We start from the raw sequence: 14,323 nt of genomic DNA, 5'->3' as shown, positions 1-14,323 counted from the left end.
TCACCAATCTTACCATCAATAATCATCATAATTCAATTGTTCTTCGACAACGACGGAGAGCCTGAACATTGACAGCGGCGACATCCGACCGATGACAAGCAACAGAGATGGCCTGCAACTGGCGAAGGTGCTGCCGCCGATCGTTTCTTTGGTTCCAGATGATAGACGACGAGTGGGTCAGTTGGCCGCTGGGTTAAGGATTTCGTGGGTTTTTCATTTTTTTCAATTTTTATTATTTAATTGTAAAGAGGGTATTTTAGTAAAATAAAAAATATAATGGGGATAATTTTGTCATTCGCGGGAATGGGCTTCTGATTCCCAAATCCCCGCTGAAATCAGAACTCCAATAATCAAACCTGATTTTGTATGGATCCCAACACTTCATTTCTATTCCCAACGTCAGCTTTAACAAGTAAACAATTTAATAATTCCCCTCCCTCAATTCCGATTCCCATTAAGGATTAGTAAACAGGCCATTATGGATTAATGACACCACAGCGTAAGTTTGACAATTTTCATAATACTTTGTTTTGATAATTTTAAAATTACATGAAAAAAATATTAAAATTTGATGCTCAAATTTAATTGTTATCAACAAGATTGTTCCCACTCCATTATATATTTGATTTTTCTTTTTAATGAATAAATTATTATTTTTTTCTGTTCATTGTATATGTGAAATGCCATTGAATTTTTTTATCCCGCCCAAAATTTAATTTTTGGCTATATTCCCACTTAAAATACAAATTGTATATCACAACGTACTATATAAATTTAGTACTATTATTCATATTTTAATTAATTTGGTTCTAGTACCTATGATTTTTTTTACTAATCACCCGAATTCAAACCCGGTCAGGCCTTTTTTAATTTTATTTGATGCTGGTAATAAAAAAATTTGTTTTATACTTTTTTTTATTCTGTGATGTAAACTTAAATTTTTTTTTTTAATAAGCTTGTGACTTCTGAACATTAAAAAATTTGTTTTTGCATTGTCCAAGGTAAAATTGTCTTTCTATTATTCTACTTCTGTTTTTGCTCAAGGTATTATTCTACTTCGGTTTTTGCTCAAGGTTTATTTTCACAGGCAGGTTTATTTGAACTCACAAAAAAACTCTTTACACCCATAATTCCACAATAATTTTTATTATCAAATCATCCATTATGAAAATTAACATTAAGGATAGGAAAAAAAAAATACCGTAGGAAGAGAATGAAAATTCTACATAAAATAAAACAACTTTCTGCATCTTCTGAAATACACAATCAAATGACAAAATCAAACAATAGAAATAATTGAATTTGATGATTCAAGCCTTAAAAAAAAAAAAAAACCTAGAGTCCTTGATATTTATAACTAATAATTAATTAAGCTGATTTGTACTCAATGGCAACTATGGCGATGGGTGAAAAGACAAGAAGAATTAATTCTTTGCATCCTGCAATTACGATACAAAATTATTAAGATTTTCATGAAGATTGAAGGCCAATGGATGAAAAAAAATCGATAATGTTATTATAAACTCATCTGTAACATATTCAGTAGTTTGTTCGATCAAAGTTTTCAATTTACGGACAATCATTATAATCTTTAATATTAGCAAGGTTGATCAGAGTTAAACCCCTTATGCCGTCACCATTCAATAAGAGGGGGTGAGGAAAAAAAAAGTGAATGAAGAATGAAGAAGAAGAAGAAGATTTAAAGGGTAAATTAATATCGGGGTTATTTTTAGATTTTTGAACGTTTATAGGGTAAATTTTTATTTTTTAAATTTGCATTGTGGGTGCGTTCAGAAATGAGTGTCGAGAGAAAACTTTGAGTTCAAATAGCACACCCTATTTCCACATTTCATGGGCTTTTTGTGATTGTGAGCATTAATTCTTTCTTTCTTTCTTTTTTTCCGAGGCTCGCAACTTACGAGCGTTAAAAATTTTGTTTTTGTATCAGAAGAGACTTCGGTTTTGGCTTGAAGAGTTTCACATATTTAATGAAAATGCGTAAATATGCTTGTGAATTTAAAAAATTTTAGGGTGAGGAGGGAGTTGGATTCTTGCGTGTATTCATGAAGAAAATAATGTTGCAACCATTATTAAAATCCTTGCTGCCCCCATTCCTCCTCAACGCCTAATGGGGCTCTATATTTTGAACCTAGCCAGAAGAGTATATTGGCCAGTCTTTGCCTTTAGTGATCTCACATCGATTAAACAAAATGCCATCTTCTACACCAAGCAAAACGCTTGCCATGCTTAAAGCCTTTCGCCAATCCGAACAACAAAGTACTGAAGTAGTTTGCCCCTTATGTTTTGATGCAGGAAGATGTTTGTTCAACGGCATTTGACAAATGCACCTCCCTAGTGATTATTATCCTATTCTAGAAAATTGTTTCTTCTTTCATTAGGATGAGAATGAAAAATGTACTCAAAATGGCTCCTTGCTCAGTTGGCATTTTGTTTTATTGCGATTTATTTATGAACTTAGACCCATTTTTAAGCGTAGATTGAGGGTAATATAGTGATAAGGCAAGGAAGCCGCGGAGGTCATCGAGGGCACCTAAACCAAATCCTAAGCATAAAGAGTATGCATGTAGGACGTAAGACTCATGCATGCAACATGCAGAACGTGGAACAAATCCCACGTGTGAAGAGTATGCATGTAGGATGTGAGACTCATGCTTGCAACATGCAGAACGTGGAATATTTAAATGCAAAGGTGTAGCGACTGGAGCAGTCGGCCACGTCAACTAGGCGTTGGAGGATTTATAGCTTTAGTTGTTCTTTAAGTTATATATTGTTGCTTAGTTGATCGGATTTGTAGCTAAGTTGTTGCATTTATATTATCTTATTTAGCTTTGTATTTGCCTTCACTTTCGGCTGTATCTTATGAAGAAACTCGTGATTTTGAATTATATTCACTGGATGATTCTTATTGAATAATACGTAAGGTATTTATACATGCATATGGTATATTGTAAAAGGCAACTAAATTGTATGCCTTAATTGTAGAGATATTTACATATGGAAAGACTCAATCACTTTGATTTAGAATCGTTGAATATCTTGGGTATTTGGCCATGACCGTTGAATAATACGTAAGGTATTTGGCCATGACCGTCTTGTCAATCGCTGAACATGTTGCCACATGAGTTTCTGGTTGATTTGGTATGTTTGGATTCGTTGAACATGTTGCCATACGAGTTTATGGTTGATTTGATATGTTTGGATTCGTTGACTTATCAGCCCCCCTCAAGCTGGGAATGGCCATAGAATGAATGCCCAGCTTGTAGCGGAAACCAGAGAACATAGCTTTAGGCAATGGCTTGGTAAAAATATCGGCAACTTGCTTGGCAGAAGAAATATGAGTGGTGATGAGTAATCCTTGGTTGACCTTTTCCCGAACGAAATGAAAATCAAGCTCTATATGCTTGGTACGAGCATGAAAGGCAGGATTCTTGGTCAAGTAAACAGCACTCAGATTATCACATAGAAGTGTAGGAGGTTGATGAATAGGAATACCAAGGTCATGAAGGAGAAATGTGATCCATGTGAGCTCAGCAGCAGCAAAGGCAATAGAACGGTACTCAGCTTCAGCGCTAGAGCGAGCAACAGTGGTTTGCTTTTTTGAACTCCAGGAGACACAATTTGCAGTTTTGCACCCCAGTAAACACAATATCTGGTCGTGCTGCGCCTGGTCTCCGTACAACCAGCCCAATCAGAGTCAGAGAATGCATACACATGATTGGAACTTTGTGAAAGATACCGCAAGCCAAAATCAAGAGTTCCTTTGAGATAACGTAGTATTCGCTTAACAGCCCTGAGATCAGCCTTGGTAGGGTTTTGGAAATGTTGACAGACACGGTTGACTGCATGTGTAATGTCAGGATGAGAGAATGTCAAGTATTGAAGACTACCAACAAGGGTTCTATATTCCGTTGGATTGACTGGTTCACGATTAGTTGGCGAGATTACTTCCTTTACTGCCATTGGCGTGGAAATGGGGGTACAATTTTCCATCTTGGCCTTTGCAAGGAGATCCGTTGCGTATTTAGCCTGAGACAAAAATATACCCTTGTTAAAATATTTAATTTCAATGCCAAGGAAATAACTTAATTTTCCGAGATCTTTAAGAGCAAATTGAAAGCCAAGAGTGGTGATAATATCCTGAATGACAGTTGAATTGTTTCCTGTAATAATAACGTCATCAACATATATTAAAATGAAATAGTAATGTTAAAAATGAAAATAGTAATGTTAGGCTTATGTAATGTAAAGAGTGATGTATCCGCTTTACTGCATTTGAAGCCTAAATCAAGAAGAGCTTGAGAAAGGCATTCAAACCAAGCGCGTGGGGCTTGTTTAAGTCCATAGAGTGACTTGTGAAGTTTACACACATATGACAGCTTGGATGAGTCAATGAAACCAGGAGGTTGCTCCATGTAGACATCCTCTTTTAAAGTGTCCATGTAGAAAGGCATTGCGAACATCTAATTGTTTCAGGACCCAACAAGAACGAACAGCGAGAGCAAGCACAAGGCGAATAATGGTGTGTTTGACCACATGACTGAAAGTTTCAGCGAAATCAACTCCAGGAATTTGGGTGAACCCTTTAGCTACAAGCCGTGCTTTAAAGCGATCAATGGAGCCATCTTCTTTTTGTTTAATCTTGTAATGATTTGGTGGAGGAAAAGCAGGATTCAAACATGATTAGTGAGTTCAGAAGGAATAATATTGACAACAAGAATGTTAAGTACATAAAGAGAAGTGTAAAAGAAGGAGCTGATACGGCAGCATATATGCTTCATGCCATTGCTGATGACTTTGATCTCATATTAGCTGGAAGAAGACATGATAATAATTCGCAAGTATTGATAGGACTATCAGAATGGAACGAGGTTGAGGATTTGGGCGTTATTGGTGATGATTTTTTGGTTTCCTCAGATTTTCATAGCAAGGCTTCAGTTATGGTGATACAACAGCAGGCTTCAGTTATGGTAAAAGAGGATAAAAAGCACTAGATACAATTTCAAAGCTTAAACGTACATAACGGGTAATTTACATATTTTTTCATTTAATCCACTTGTAATCATTTAGAGAAGTTATCAAGAAAATTAAGTTGTACAGATTTTTTAAGCAGCAGTGATTGATAAATTTTATCCATTCACTCTTGTAATCATGCATTCACTAGTCCGTAATTGAAATGTATTAGAATGAGAATGAGAATGAGGTTAACTGTAAGAATCGAAATTAGAATAAATTTTATTAATATTTTTATTTTAAAATCAGAATAAATTATTATAAATTATAATAATACCCTTTAATGTATTATTCTCATTATTTTTATTATATAATTATGATTATGATTATTATTATTAAGAACATTACTTTTAATAATAATAATAGTTACAATTTTTGTCCTCTTTCATTTTTTTAATTTATTTTTATCTCTAATCTGTTTCTTTTTTCTTTTCTCTTCTTCTTCTTCTTTTTTCTTTCTCTTTTCTGCAAATTGCTCGTTACTTTTTCGTAAATACACACACGTTCGTCAGAAGTTATCTTATCCAACTCAACGGACAATTGCCTGTTCTTTTGTCTTTGGGAACCGACAAAATCCAAGATCAGATATCTGACGGCTGGGGATTTATCTCGATATTTGAACCAAAAAAGCATTCAGTGGGTCCCAATCCCGATCACTCGCTATCGTAATTCAATAAACTCGTAAATAATTATTAATATAAAAATTTAAAGGAAGCTCAAGTTTTATTAATTATAATCATTCATTCGGGTAAGCTTACGTTACATTTGGTGTAAGTAACAGTTGTGACGTGACCATTTGACTCACGTAAGAGCAGCACGTGGCGATAAGGCGCAGTAGAACAAAATGTTGAAACCGGTTGGTAATCAGTTGCAAGATGTGTCAACGGTAAACCCAATCCTATGCATTCCTCATAATAGCCGGTTGATGATTAGGCACGTATTAATGAAAATTTTGAAAAGAAAAAGAAAAATTGAAATTGAAAAATTTTTAAGTGGGTTTTAAAAGTTCATAAGCCAAAATCTCATTAACCATTTTTTTGAAGGAAGCAACATCTCCTCTCTGAAACGTCATATGCCATATTCATACATTTTTATTATGAAAATTATTGAACCAAGGCTGAGAAAAAGGGAAAAAAAATAAAGAAATTCTTTCAGAGTTGTCTGTTACTACTACATAGAGAAATGACGGGGAGCTGCAGTTTCAGAGGTGAGGGAGGGTTTCGTAAATTTCACAATTTTTTTCGTTATTCAACTTATAATTTTTTTTTTTGGGAGTGATGAAATGTTTGTAATATCATTGATTGGTTTATCGATTAGTATCCTCATAGTTATATCTTGCTTCAAATTCTTAAATAGGCCATATGCATCAAGTGTTTGATGAAATGTCTGAATGGCGTAAGCAAATACTAGTTGGCTAATTTTAAACATGTTAATCGGTTTACAAATTCATGTTTCAGAGTTCAACTATTTTCATGTAATTTCATTATTAACATCGTATGATTTGTTATCGATGAAGTGAGAATATTATAAGTGGAATGAATAGTTGAGCAGGTGCTTTAAGTTTCAAAGTCTTTAGAGAATGACTTAACAGAACGTTCTGTTTTTATGGCATGAGCATATAGTTAGGATTATATATAACTGGTACTGTCATCATATAGCATGATTATGTTACAATTCATGGACGAAGGAGTATGTGTTTTTAATTTTGTCCTTATGTTTAACATACTTGCACAATTGTCCTCAGGTTTTATAAATGGAAAAGACTGCTATAAATGGAAAACACACAAAAGAATCTGCAGGAATGGCATTTAAAATTTAAGCTAGACAAATGGATTTGTGACGCTTGAGAAGAAAGTAATCTGCTGGAACTAAAAACAATGAACCAGGTAAAAGAAAGTTATCTTATCAAGCTACTAGTGCTTTTTGAAATAAGAAGAATGAGTTGTTCCATTTGTTTTTTTATATTTCCAGGTTCAATCAATCCTGTGCACATGAGAGCGAACCATTGAAGTGAATATAAACAATAAAATGGCGACAGTTGCTGGAAAGGATACCAAGTTGTAAGGCGATGATGAACATTCTTTGACGGGTATAAGGTGGTCGTTATTCATACAGCAAGGAAAGATTGAAATGAAGCATAATGCTTCGAAGTTTGTAGATGGACCTCAGATTGTCTTGCTGGGGTATCATGCGAAGACCCATGATATTTTCACACTTGTTTAATTGTTATTTTATTTGTATCCTCTATTGTCACCACGCCTATCAAGTTTTATATAGGTATATCTCTTTAAGGAACAACTGAAATATGTTGATTTAATATGATCTCTTATTTTGGGTAGATGACTGCTGTCATAAAAGGAATATATATGTTAAATTTTTTGCGTTAATAAATTTATGTATTTATCACTATATTCAGCTTAATTTCTATGGCTTTCAATTGCTTCGGACCAATATAAGGAAAGTCTAAAGGATGGTCGTTATGTACGTATCATAAATGATGTTGATCGTGTTGCCGATTTATCAAGCTATAAACATGGTCGAACTACTGTAACTTTATCATCCTTGACTTATTCACTGGAATTCACAATATATGAATAGTCTAATTAGCTGAACATATAACATATCAGCATAAGAAACCAAAATTCAATAATGTTGAATTAAGATAAACTCGTACAAGCATTTGCAAATGTTTCATCACTCTTTTTCCCATTGCAACAGCTTAGTTGACAGAATTATAAATAATATAATATGCCTACTTTCTACGGCCATGATCCTTCTAGTTCGACCTCCTGCCCTGAGCAAGGTACTTCCTCTCGAACATCTTGGCACGTGCACTTTGTTCAACCTTAAATGACTAGATTCCAAATATCAGTTGTACCCATCAATTAAATTTCCCAATTACAATACAAATTTATAATCTGATACCTGTTCTCATATATCCATTAACCTATCACTTAAGTACAAATGCAAGCACTGGCATCATATCAATTAACAATAACCTCCAATATATTGTTTGGAGCAAATACCAGAATAATACTTACAAGTACGAACTAAAACTGTAATTAATTGTCTCCTTTTTGTTATTGTCTGCACTGTTTTCAGCCTCCGCTTTCTTCTCTTCACGATGAATGATCTGGTTTAAATCCGGTTCACCTATTAATACATTGACGCAATTTTCACAGAAACCTACTTCTCTCTGCCCTGTCATTTCTTTCCATCTACAACTCTTTTTCCCCTTTTCACAGAAAGAAACAGATCAATTTAATCCTTTCATAATTCATATTCCCATTCCTAAGCGCGCTCTTCACTCTGGCTTTTGACAGGATCGATTCTGCTACTTTTCCAAATAAAGGTGTTAAAATAAAAACGAATCACCCATAACAATTAATGATGTGTAGGAAATTAATTGGTGAAGACAATTTCACAAGATGAGGTTTCGAATTTTAGCATTTTTAGTGACTTTCAGGCGCCTCTACGTTCGGTTTTGGGGTGCAGCAATTCTTTTGGTTTCGCCGATTTGTGAATCTGCAAAATTGAACAAGTATATTCACAATTTCATTTGGTGGTACTCTTATTTTCCCCTCTTTTGAAAACCTAATTATTGTACTGCATACCCTCTTGAATTTTACGCATACACAGACTACCCTTGCATAACTCTTCTTTTCCCTTTTATGAATTTCATTACCGAATAACCCCTTAACTGCCTTATTCCCAGAACCGTTTTGACAAGTTGCCCATCCTTTGTTATAATAATTATTTACCACCTCTACCGGAACCTTATTTTGTGTTAAATTCCTTAACAGTCGTTCGATCTGAAAATTGACGAATCGAACGATCCATTTTATCGGTCTGTTACTTGCCTTAAATGTAACATAAGCGCTGCCCATTCAGAATGGTAAAGAAAAAACAAGTAAATGGAACAAAAATAGAAGCAGCATGCACGGACAGCTTTATACGAATCCGCTGCCTTATTGCTAAAGTGCTGATTGTTGCAGCGGAAGCAGAAGCAGAATTGCTGCTTCTGATTTCTGGTCTGCTCTTCCGAACACTTTCTATTTATTAACTATTATTATTATTATTATTATCGTAATAATAATAATTATTATTTAGAAATGCAGTGCTATTTAAGATGTTTGTCGTGTGCTAGCATGTATCACGTGACGTGCCTTAGCTGATTTTAGAGGCTTCTTAGAGTTTGTATTATTGTTGTGGTGTATTTAATTATTGAAAATTAGTGTGAGAAATTATTGAGCAAATTTAATGCTGAGGGGACCCTTCAATTTAAAATTTTTTTAAAGACAATTTATTTATTTTATCTTTTGATTGATCTCGGCCCCATTACTTTATATCCAAAAATTATCGAAACACGCACATCCAGAGGTGGTTGCTGGGGACCTTTTGATTTTGACATTCAAATTCAGTCCATAGAATCCCATTGATTAACTAATTCATTTTTCTATTGCAAATACAACGAATTCTGTGCATTTATGTTGTGTTTACTTGTTGGAGTGAGAGTGAGGAGTGTGGATTCCTCCCACTCCAGCGTTTACTTACTTAAAATGGGGAGGGATTGGAAGTCCCACTCCGTGGGCCCCACCCATTTTTGGAGTGGGGAGTGGGGAGTGGGAGTGGGAATCCACTCCCACCTCTCCCATTTCTACCCTTTTTTTTTTATTTTATGTTTTATAATTAATAAAATAAAATAAATAATATTATATTTATTTAAATAATAATATTATATTTAACTAAATAATAATTTACATTGATTTTAAGTTAAAATTATTTTAAAATAATATTATTATATTAATAGAGAATTAATAAATATAATATTATTATATTTATTTTAAAAATAATAGTACTATATTTATTTAATAATAATAATAAATACTTTATTCTAAGAAAATATTAATTTTGTACTAAATAATATTATATTATTATTTTATATAATAATAAATTTAATATAATTATATTAAATAAAATAAAATAACATTTCATTTTATATTAAAATTACAATTAATAATTTATTGTTCATAATTAAAAATATTAATAATTATAATAAATTTACAAATATAATAAAATAAATATTATTCATTAAATATATTTTTTATTAGTTTTGTAATTAAAAATTATAATTCTTTAAATAAGGATAAAATTATAATTTGAAACTATTTACTCCCAATCCAAGACAAAGTAAACACATAAATTAGATTCTGGTCTCCATTCCATGCTTCCATTCCAGTGTAAGTAAACAACTTACTCCCACTCCCACTCCACACTCCCAATCTTAGGATTCCCACTCCCCAAGATTCCCAATCCAATCCAAAAAATAAACGCTACCTTAGTTGGTCCAAATTTTCTACACCGACAAAGAAATTAAAAGCTTTATTGATGTGATGATATAGATTGTTTCAATTAGGATGGTTTCAATAGTTAATTAATAAATTAATCATTTCATGGCTTTCACTACTTTAACCAAAAAATGTGCCTTCAAATTTGAATTTTTTAAAACTATTACACTTGGCTTTTCTTTACTCTTCAACAAATTTTTTTAATGTACATTTATTTATTCTTTAGATTTAATGATTTTTTTTTCTTTTTTCTTTTTTCTTTTTTCTTTTTTTCATGAATATTGGATAAAAACTAAGTTCGTTTGTCTATTCAATCTTACGTGGGATCTTCTAGATAAAAGAGCTTTTCCTAATTTTATATATTAACTTGAATATGTCAAACACAACATTCAATCTACATTAAACCTCCTTAATTAAGCCCGCACGAATATACATTTGTGAGAGAGCATTTTCTTCTATACCGCATGTCATGGGTTCACATGTAAAGGTTATTTTATGATGAAGCTAATATAGGAGGTTTTGGTAGATTTCATATTGTAAATAAATTTGTTATGTAATAGATTTCATATTATAGTTGTGCTACCGCATAGTTAATATTCCTTGAGGTCTTGACATATTTGATTGTACATATTAATAAATTTGTATTGTAAAACTAAAAATAAAAAAGAAAAAGAAAATGCAAGAACAGAACTAATTTATAAGATTTAAAAAAAAAATCACAAGACCCAATTTGCATCTTGTTTTATTTGTGCTTAAATTTGTGTCACTTAAGGGTCTTTAAATGTCTCTCTCAAATGTCAACCAAAAGCTCAAATACCACTAGTCAATTTTAGAGGATTAGTATTGTAATCACATATTTTTTTCTTTTGTGCTAAAATTAGCAAAAACAATATTAAATTCACCCTACTAGATGAAACTATATAAAAAAAAAAAAGGAAAGAAAGAATGTCGGACTTAACCAATTTCACCTATTGTGGTTACTTTGATAGTTTGGATTTTTTATCAAAAAGAAAAGAAAATTTCTACAAATATTGTACTATCTCACATCACTTCGATATAGTAAAGTTTAATATAAATAATGTGTACTTCATATCTTAATTGACAATTTATATTTTGGAGTATACAAACACCTTGAAAATAATCATAAAGACCCAAACTCAAAGTAGACAATATCTTAATAGGTCTAAGTAAGAACTTGAGTTACGACACAAAAATATATGTAATATCTTACAAAAATAATGAATATTTTATGTCTTATTTGACATTATATATTTTGGGGTAATCAGTAGAATAAAACTGTGAGGATCCTAAAAATAAAATTGTGAGGGCTTAAACCCAAAACAAACAATATATATCTTAACATGTCTAAATTAGAATCAAGTCATGACACGAAAGGCAATATCCTAATAGGCCTAATTTGAAAGTTGGAATCGAGTCACTACCAAAAAAAAAAAAAAAAAAAGCCTTTCAATCTAGGGATAATGTAACTTAGCAATTGGCTGGCAAACGTCCTCCCGACTGTTGAATCTTGTAAACCCACTTGGACTCGACCACATTTGTATCTGGAGGTCTTGGCACAAGAGACCATGTTTGATTTTGGCACAAGAGACCATGTTCCTCTTGCATGGCAGTAACCCAATGTTGGTGTTTTAGAGTAGCTTTAAGAGTCTTAGGTTCATTGGTGGTAGTGGCAGCAAAGAGAAGTGCAAGATGAGATTTAGCTCGAGCCTTTTGTCTAGTCACCATAGGATGAATGTTAGTAGCATGTTCAATGGTGATTTTTTCTTACTGGCTTACTTGATGTGGATATCCAGAGAGATCAACAACTAAATTTTGAGAGATATCTGGAGGATCAAGAGCATTTTGTCTCTGGTGTATCTCACGAGTAGAGTTTCCTTCTTCTTCTGCAGGCAGAAGTTGAAGAGTCCCATGTTTGCATGGAACAGACGCATTTATCTGATTGTCGTTGAGGTTGTCAATTGGAGCAGTAACTGGAACATTTTGTGGTTGAGTGGAAGACAGTGTCACAGGAGAACCGAAAATTAGTGTGGAAAGACGTGGGACAGCAACTTGTGCAAGTGGCATTTGAATTTGAGAAGGTATTGCATGCGGATTTGATATGCCCAAGCATTCCTTTTGAGCATGAGCATGACAAGTGGTATGGTTGGATTTTGTGTCTTATGAAATTAGGGCAGCCGAAGTCAATTCTAGCCACTCATCACATGATGGAAACTCCACTATATGTCCCGTTTCTTCCATAGGAGATATTAATGAATTATTGTCAGCAAATGGGAAAACCGATTCATAAAAATTACGTGCCTAGAAATATAAACACGTTTAGTCTGAGGATTTAAGCACATATATCCTTTATGCAAGGGGCTATATCCAATAAAAACACAAGGGAAATATTTTACATCAAATTTGTGTTTTTTATAATCTCGTAAACAAGGAAAGCACCGACACCCTAGAATTCTAATGCCGCTATAATCAGGAGTACGTAAAAATAGAACCTCATAGGAACTCTTAAAACTAAGTGTAGACAATGGTGTCCTATTAATTAAATATATTGAAGCCAAAAAAATTTCAGTTCACAAAGACAAATGAATTGAAGCGTTAAACATAATGGTTAAGGCTGTCTCCACTATATGACGATGTTTTCTTTCAGCAACACCGTTTTGCTGAGGCGTGTGAGGGCATGATATATGTCTTGTAATACCGCATTGCGCAAGATGATTAACAATTACAGTAGAGGAAAATTCGCCTCCACCGTCATATTGAAATATTTTAATTGTCCTTTCAATCTGATTCTCTACCTATTTCTGAAATTTAATAAAACAATCAAAGAAGTCAGACTTTCTTTTTAAAGGAAAAATCCAAGAGAATCTTTAGAAATCATCAATAAATAATGCATAAAAACGATAATTTTGATTAGTAGCTACGGGTGCTGGGCCCCACAAATCACAATGAGTTTTTTCTAATGGAAAAACTGTTGTTTTATTATTAATAGGAGAAAAACGAAGTTTACAATATTCTCTAACTGACAAGAAATGCATAATGATGACTTCTTTATCCATTGGGATACATCGATTTTCCTTTCTCTTATTAAGACATGTAGAACCTTGGGACTTGGATGGCCAAGTCGTTTATGCCAAACGTCTGAATTGGCAGCATCTCCTCTTATTGTAGCAAATGTTAATTCTTTATTTTCTTCTAAGGCATATAGGTTGCCCTTTTTAAGCCTCCTTGCTAGGACCTCCTTCTCCTGATTCTTAACAACAAAGCCATCAGAGTTAAACTCAAAAGAACATTTATTATCCTTAATAAGTTGTCCAACAGATAATAAAATTTTCTTTAATTGAGGGACAACCAACACATTATTTAGTTTCAATTTCCCATAATCAGTATTCAGAGATGCATTACCAACATGTGTAATATGAAGACCTTGACCATTTCCCACAAATATTTTATCATTACCTTCGTAGGGAACTGGTTTGTCAATATTACCTTTGTTATTTGTCATATGAGAGGTTGCACCCGAATCTGCATAGAATTTAGGGTCGTTTCTATCTTGGAGATTCATGGCTGCAAGCGCCTTGGGTGTGTCCTCTTCATCAGAGTAATCATAGTGATACCAACAATTAACAACCGAATGGTTCTTTTTGCCACAAATTTGACAAATTATTTCTTTTTATTGTTCTTGTTGGTTCGTTACTTTGTTTTGTTTTGGTGGAGGCTGAGAATTCAACTTATTTTGATTGTTCACATTTCCTCTTCCTCCACCATTACCACGTCCGTGAAAATTGTTGTATCTACCACCACGTTGATTCTTGCCTCATCGCCCCCACTGTCCAAACTCCAAAGAATGCTTCATTATGATTCATTTGAGCAGACTTATTTACTTCCCTCTGGGCAACAACAGTTTGCTCATGATTTTGTAAGGCTAA

At 33.3% G+C, this 14,323-nt stretch overlaps 1 long non-coding RNA gene across 1 annotated transcript; it reads left to right on the top strand.

Annotated features, from left to right (window-relative positions):
- Nucleotides 1-5,941: 5,941 nt before the first annotated feature.
- Nucleotides 5,942-7,386, top strand: LOC112097249. The gene is made up of 3 exons (XR_002904907.1): nucleotides 5,942-6,238; nucleotides 6,776-6,917; nucleotides 7,003-7,386. It is a non-coding gene; the product is annotated as an uncharacterized LOC112097249 (long non-coding RNA).
- The last annotated feature ends 6,937 nt before the right edge of the window (nucleotides 7,387-14,323 follow it).

The sequence above is a fragment of the Citrus clementina genome, unplaced genomic scaffold (genome assembly GCF_000493195.1).
Source record: "Citrus clementina cultivar Clemenules unplaced genomic scaffold, Citrus_clementina_v1.0 scaffold_6, whole genome shotgun sequence".
In the NCBI taxonomy this organism is placed as follows: Eukaryota; Viridiplantae; Streptophyta; class Magnoliopsida; order Sapindales; family Rutaceae; genus Citrus; species Citrus x clementina.
Note: the sequence above shows the minus strand (reverse complement) of the source record. Positions and strands in the feature narration are given on the sequence as shown.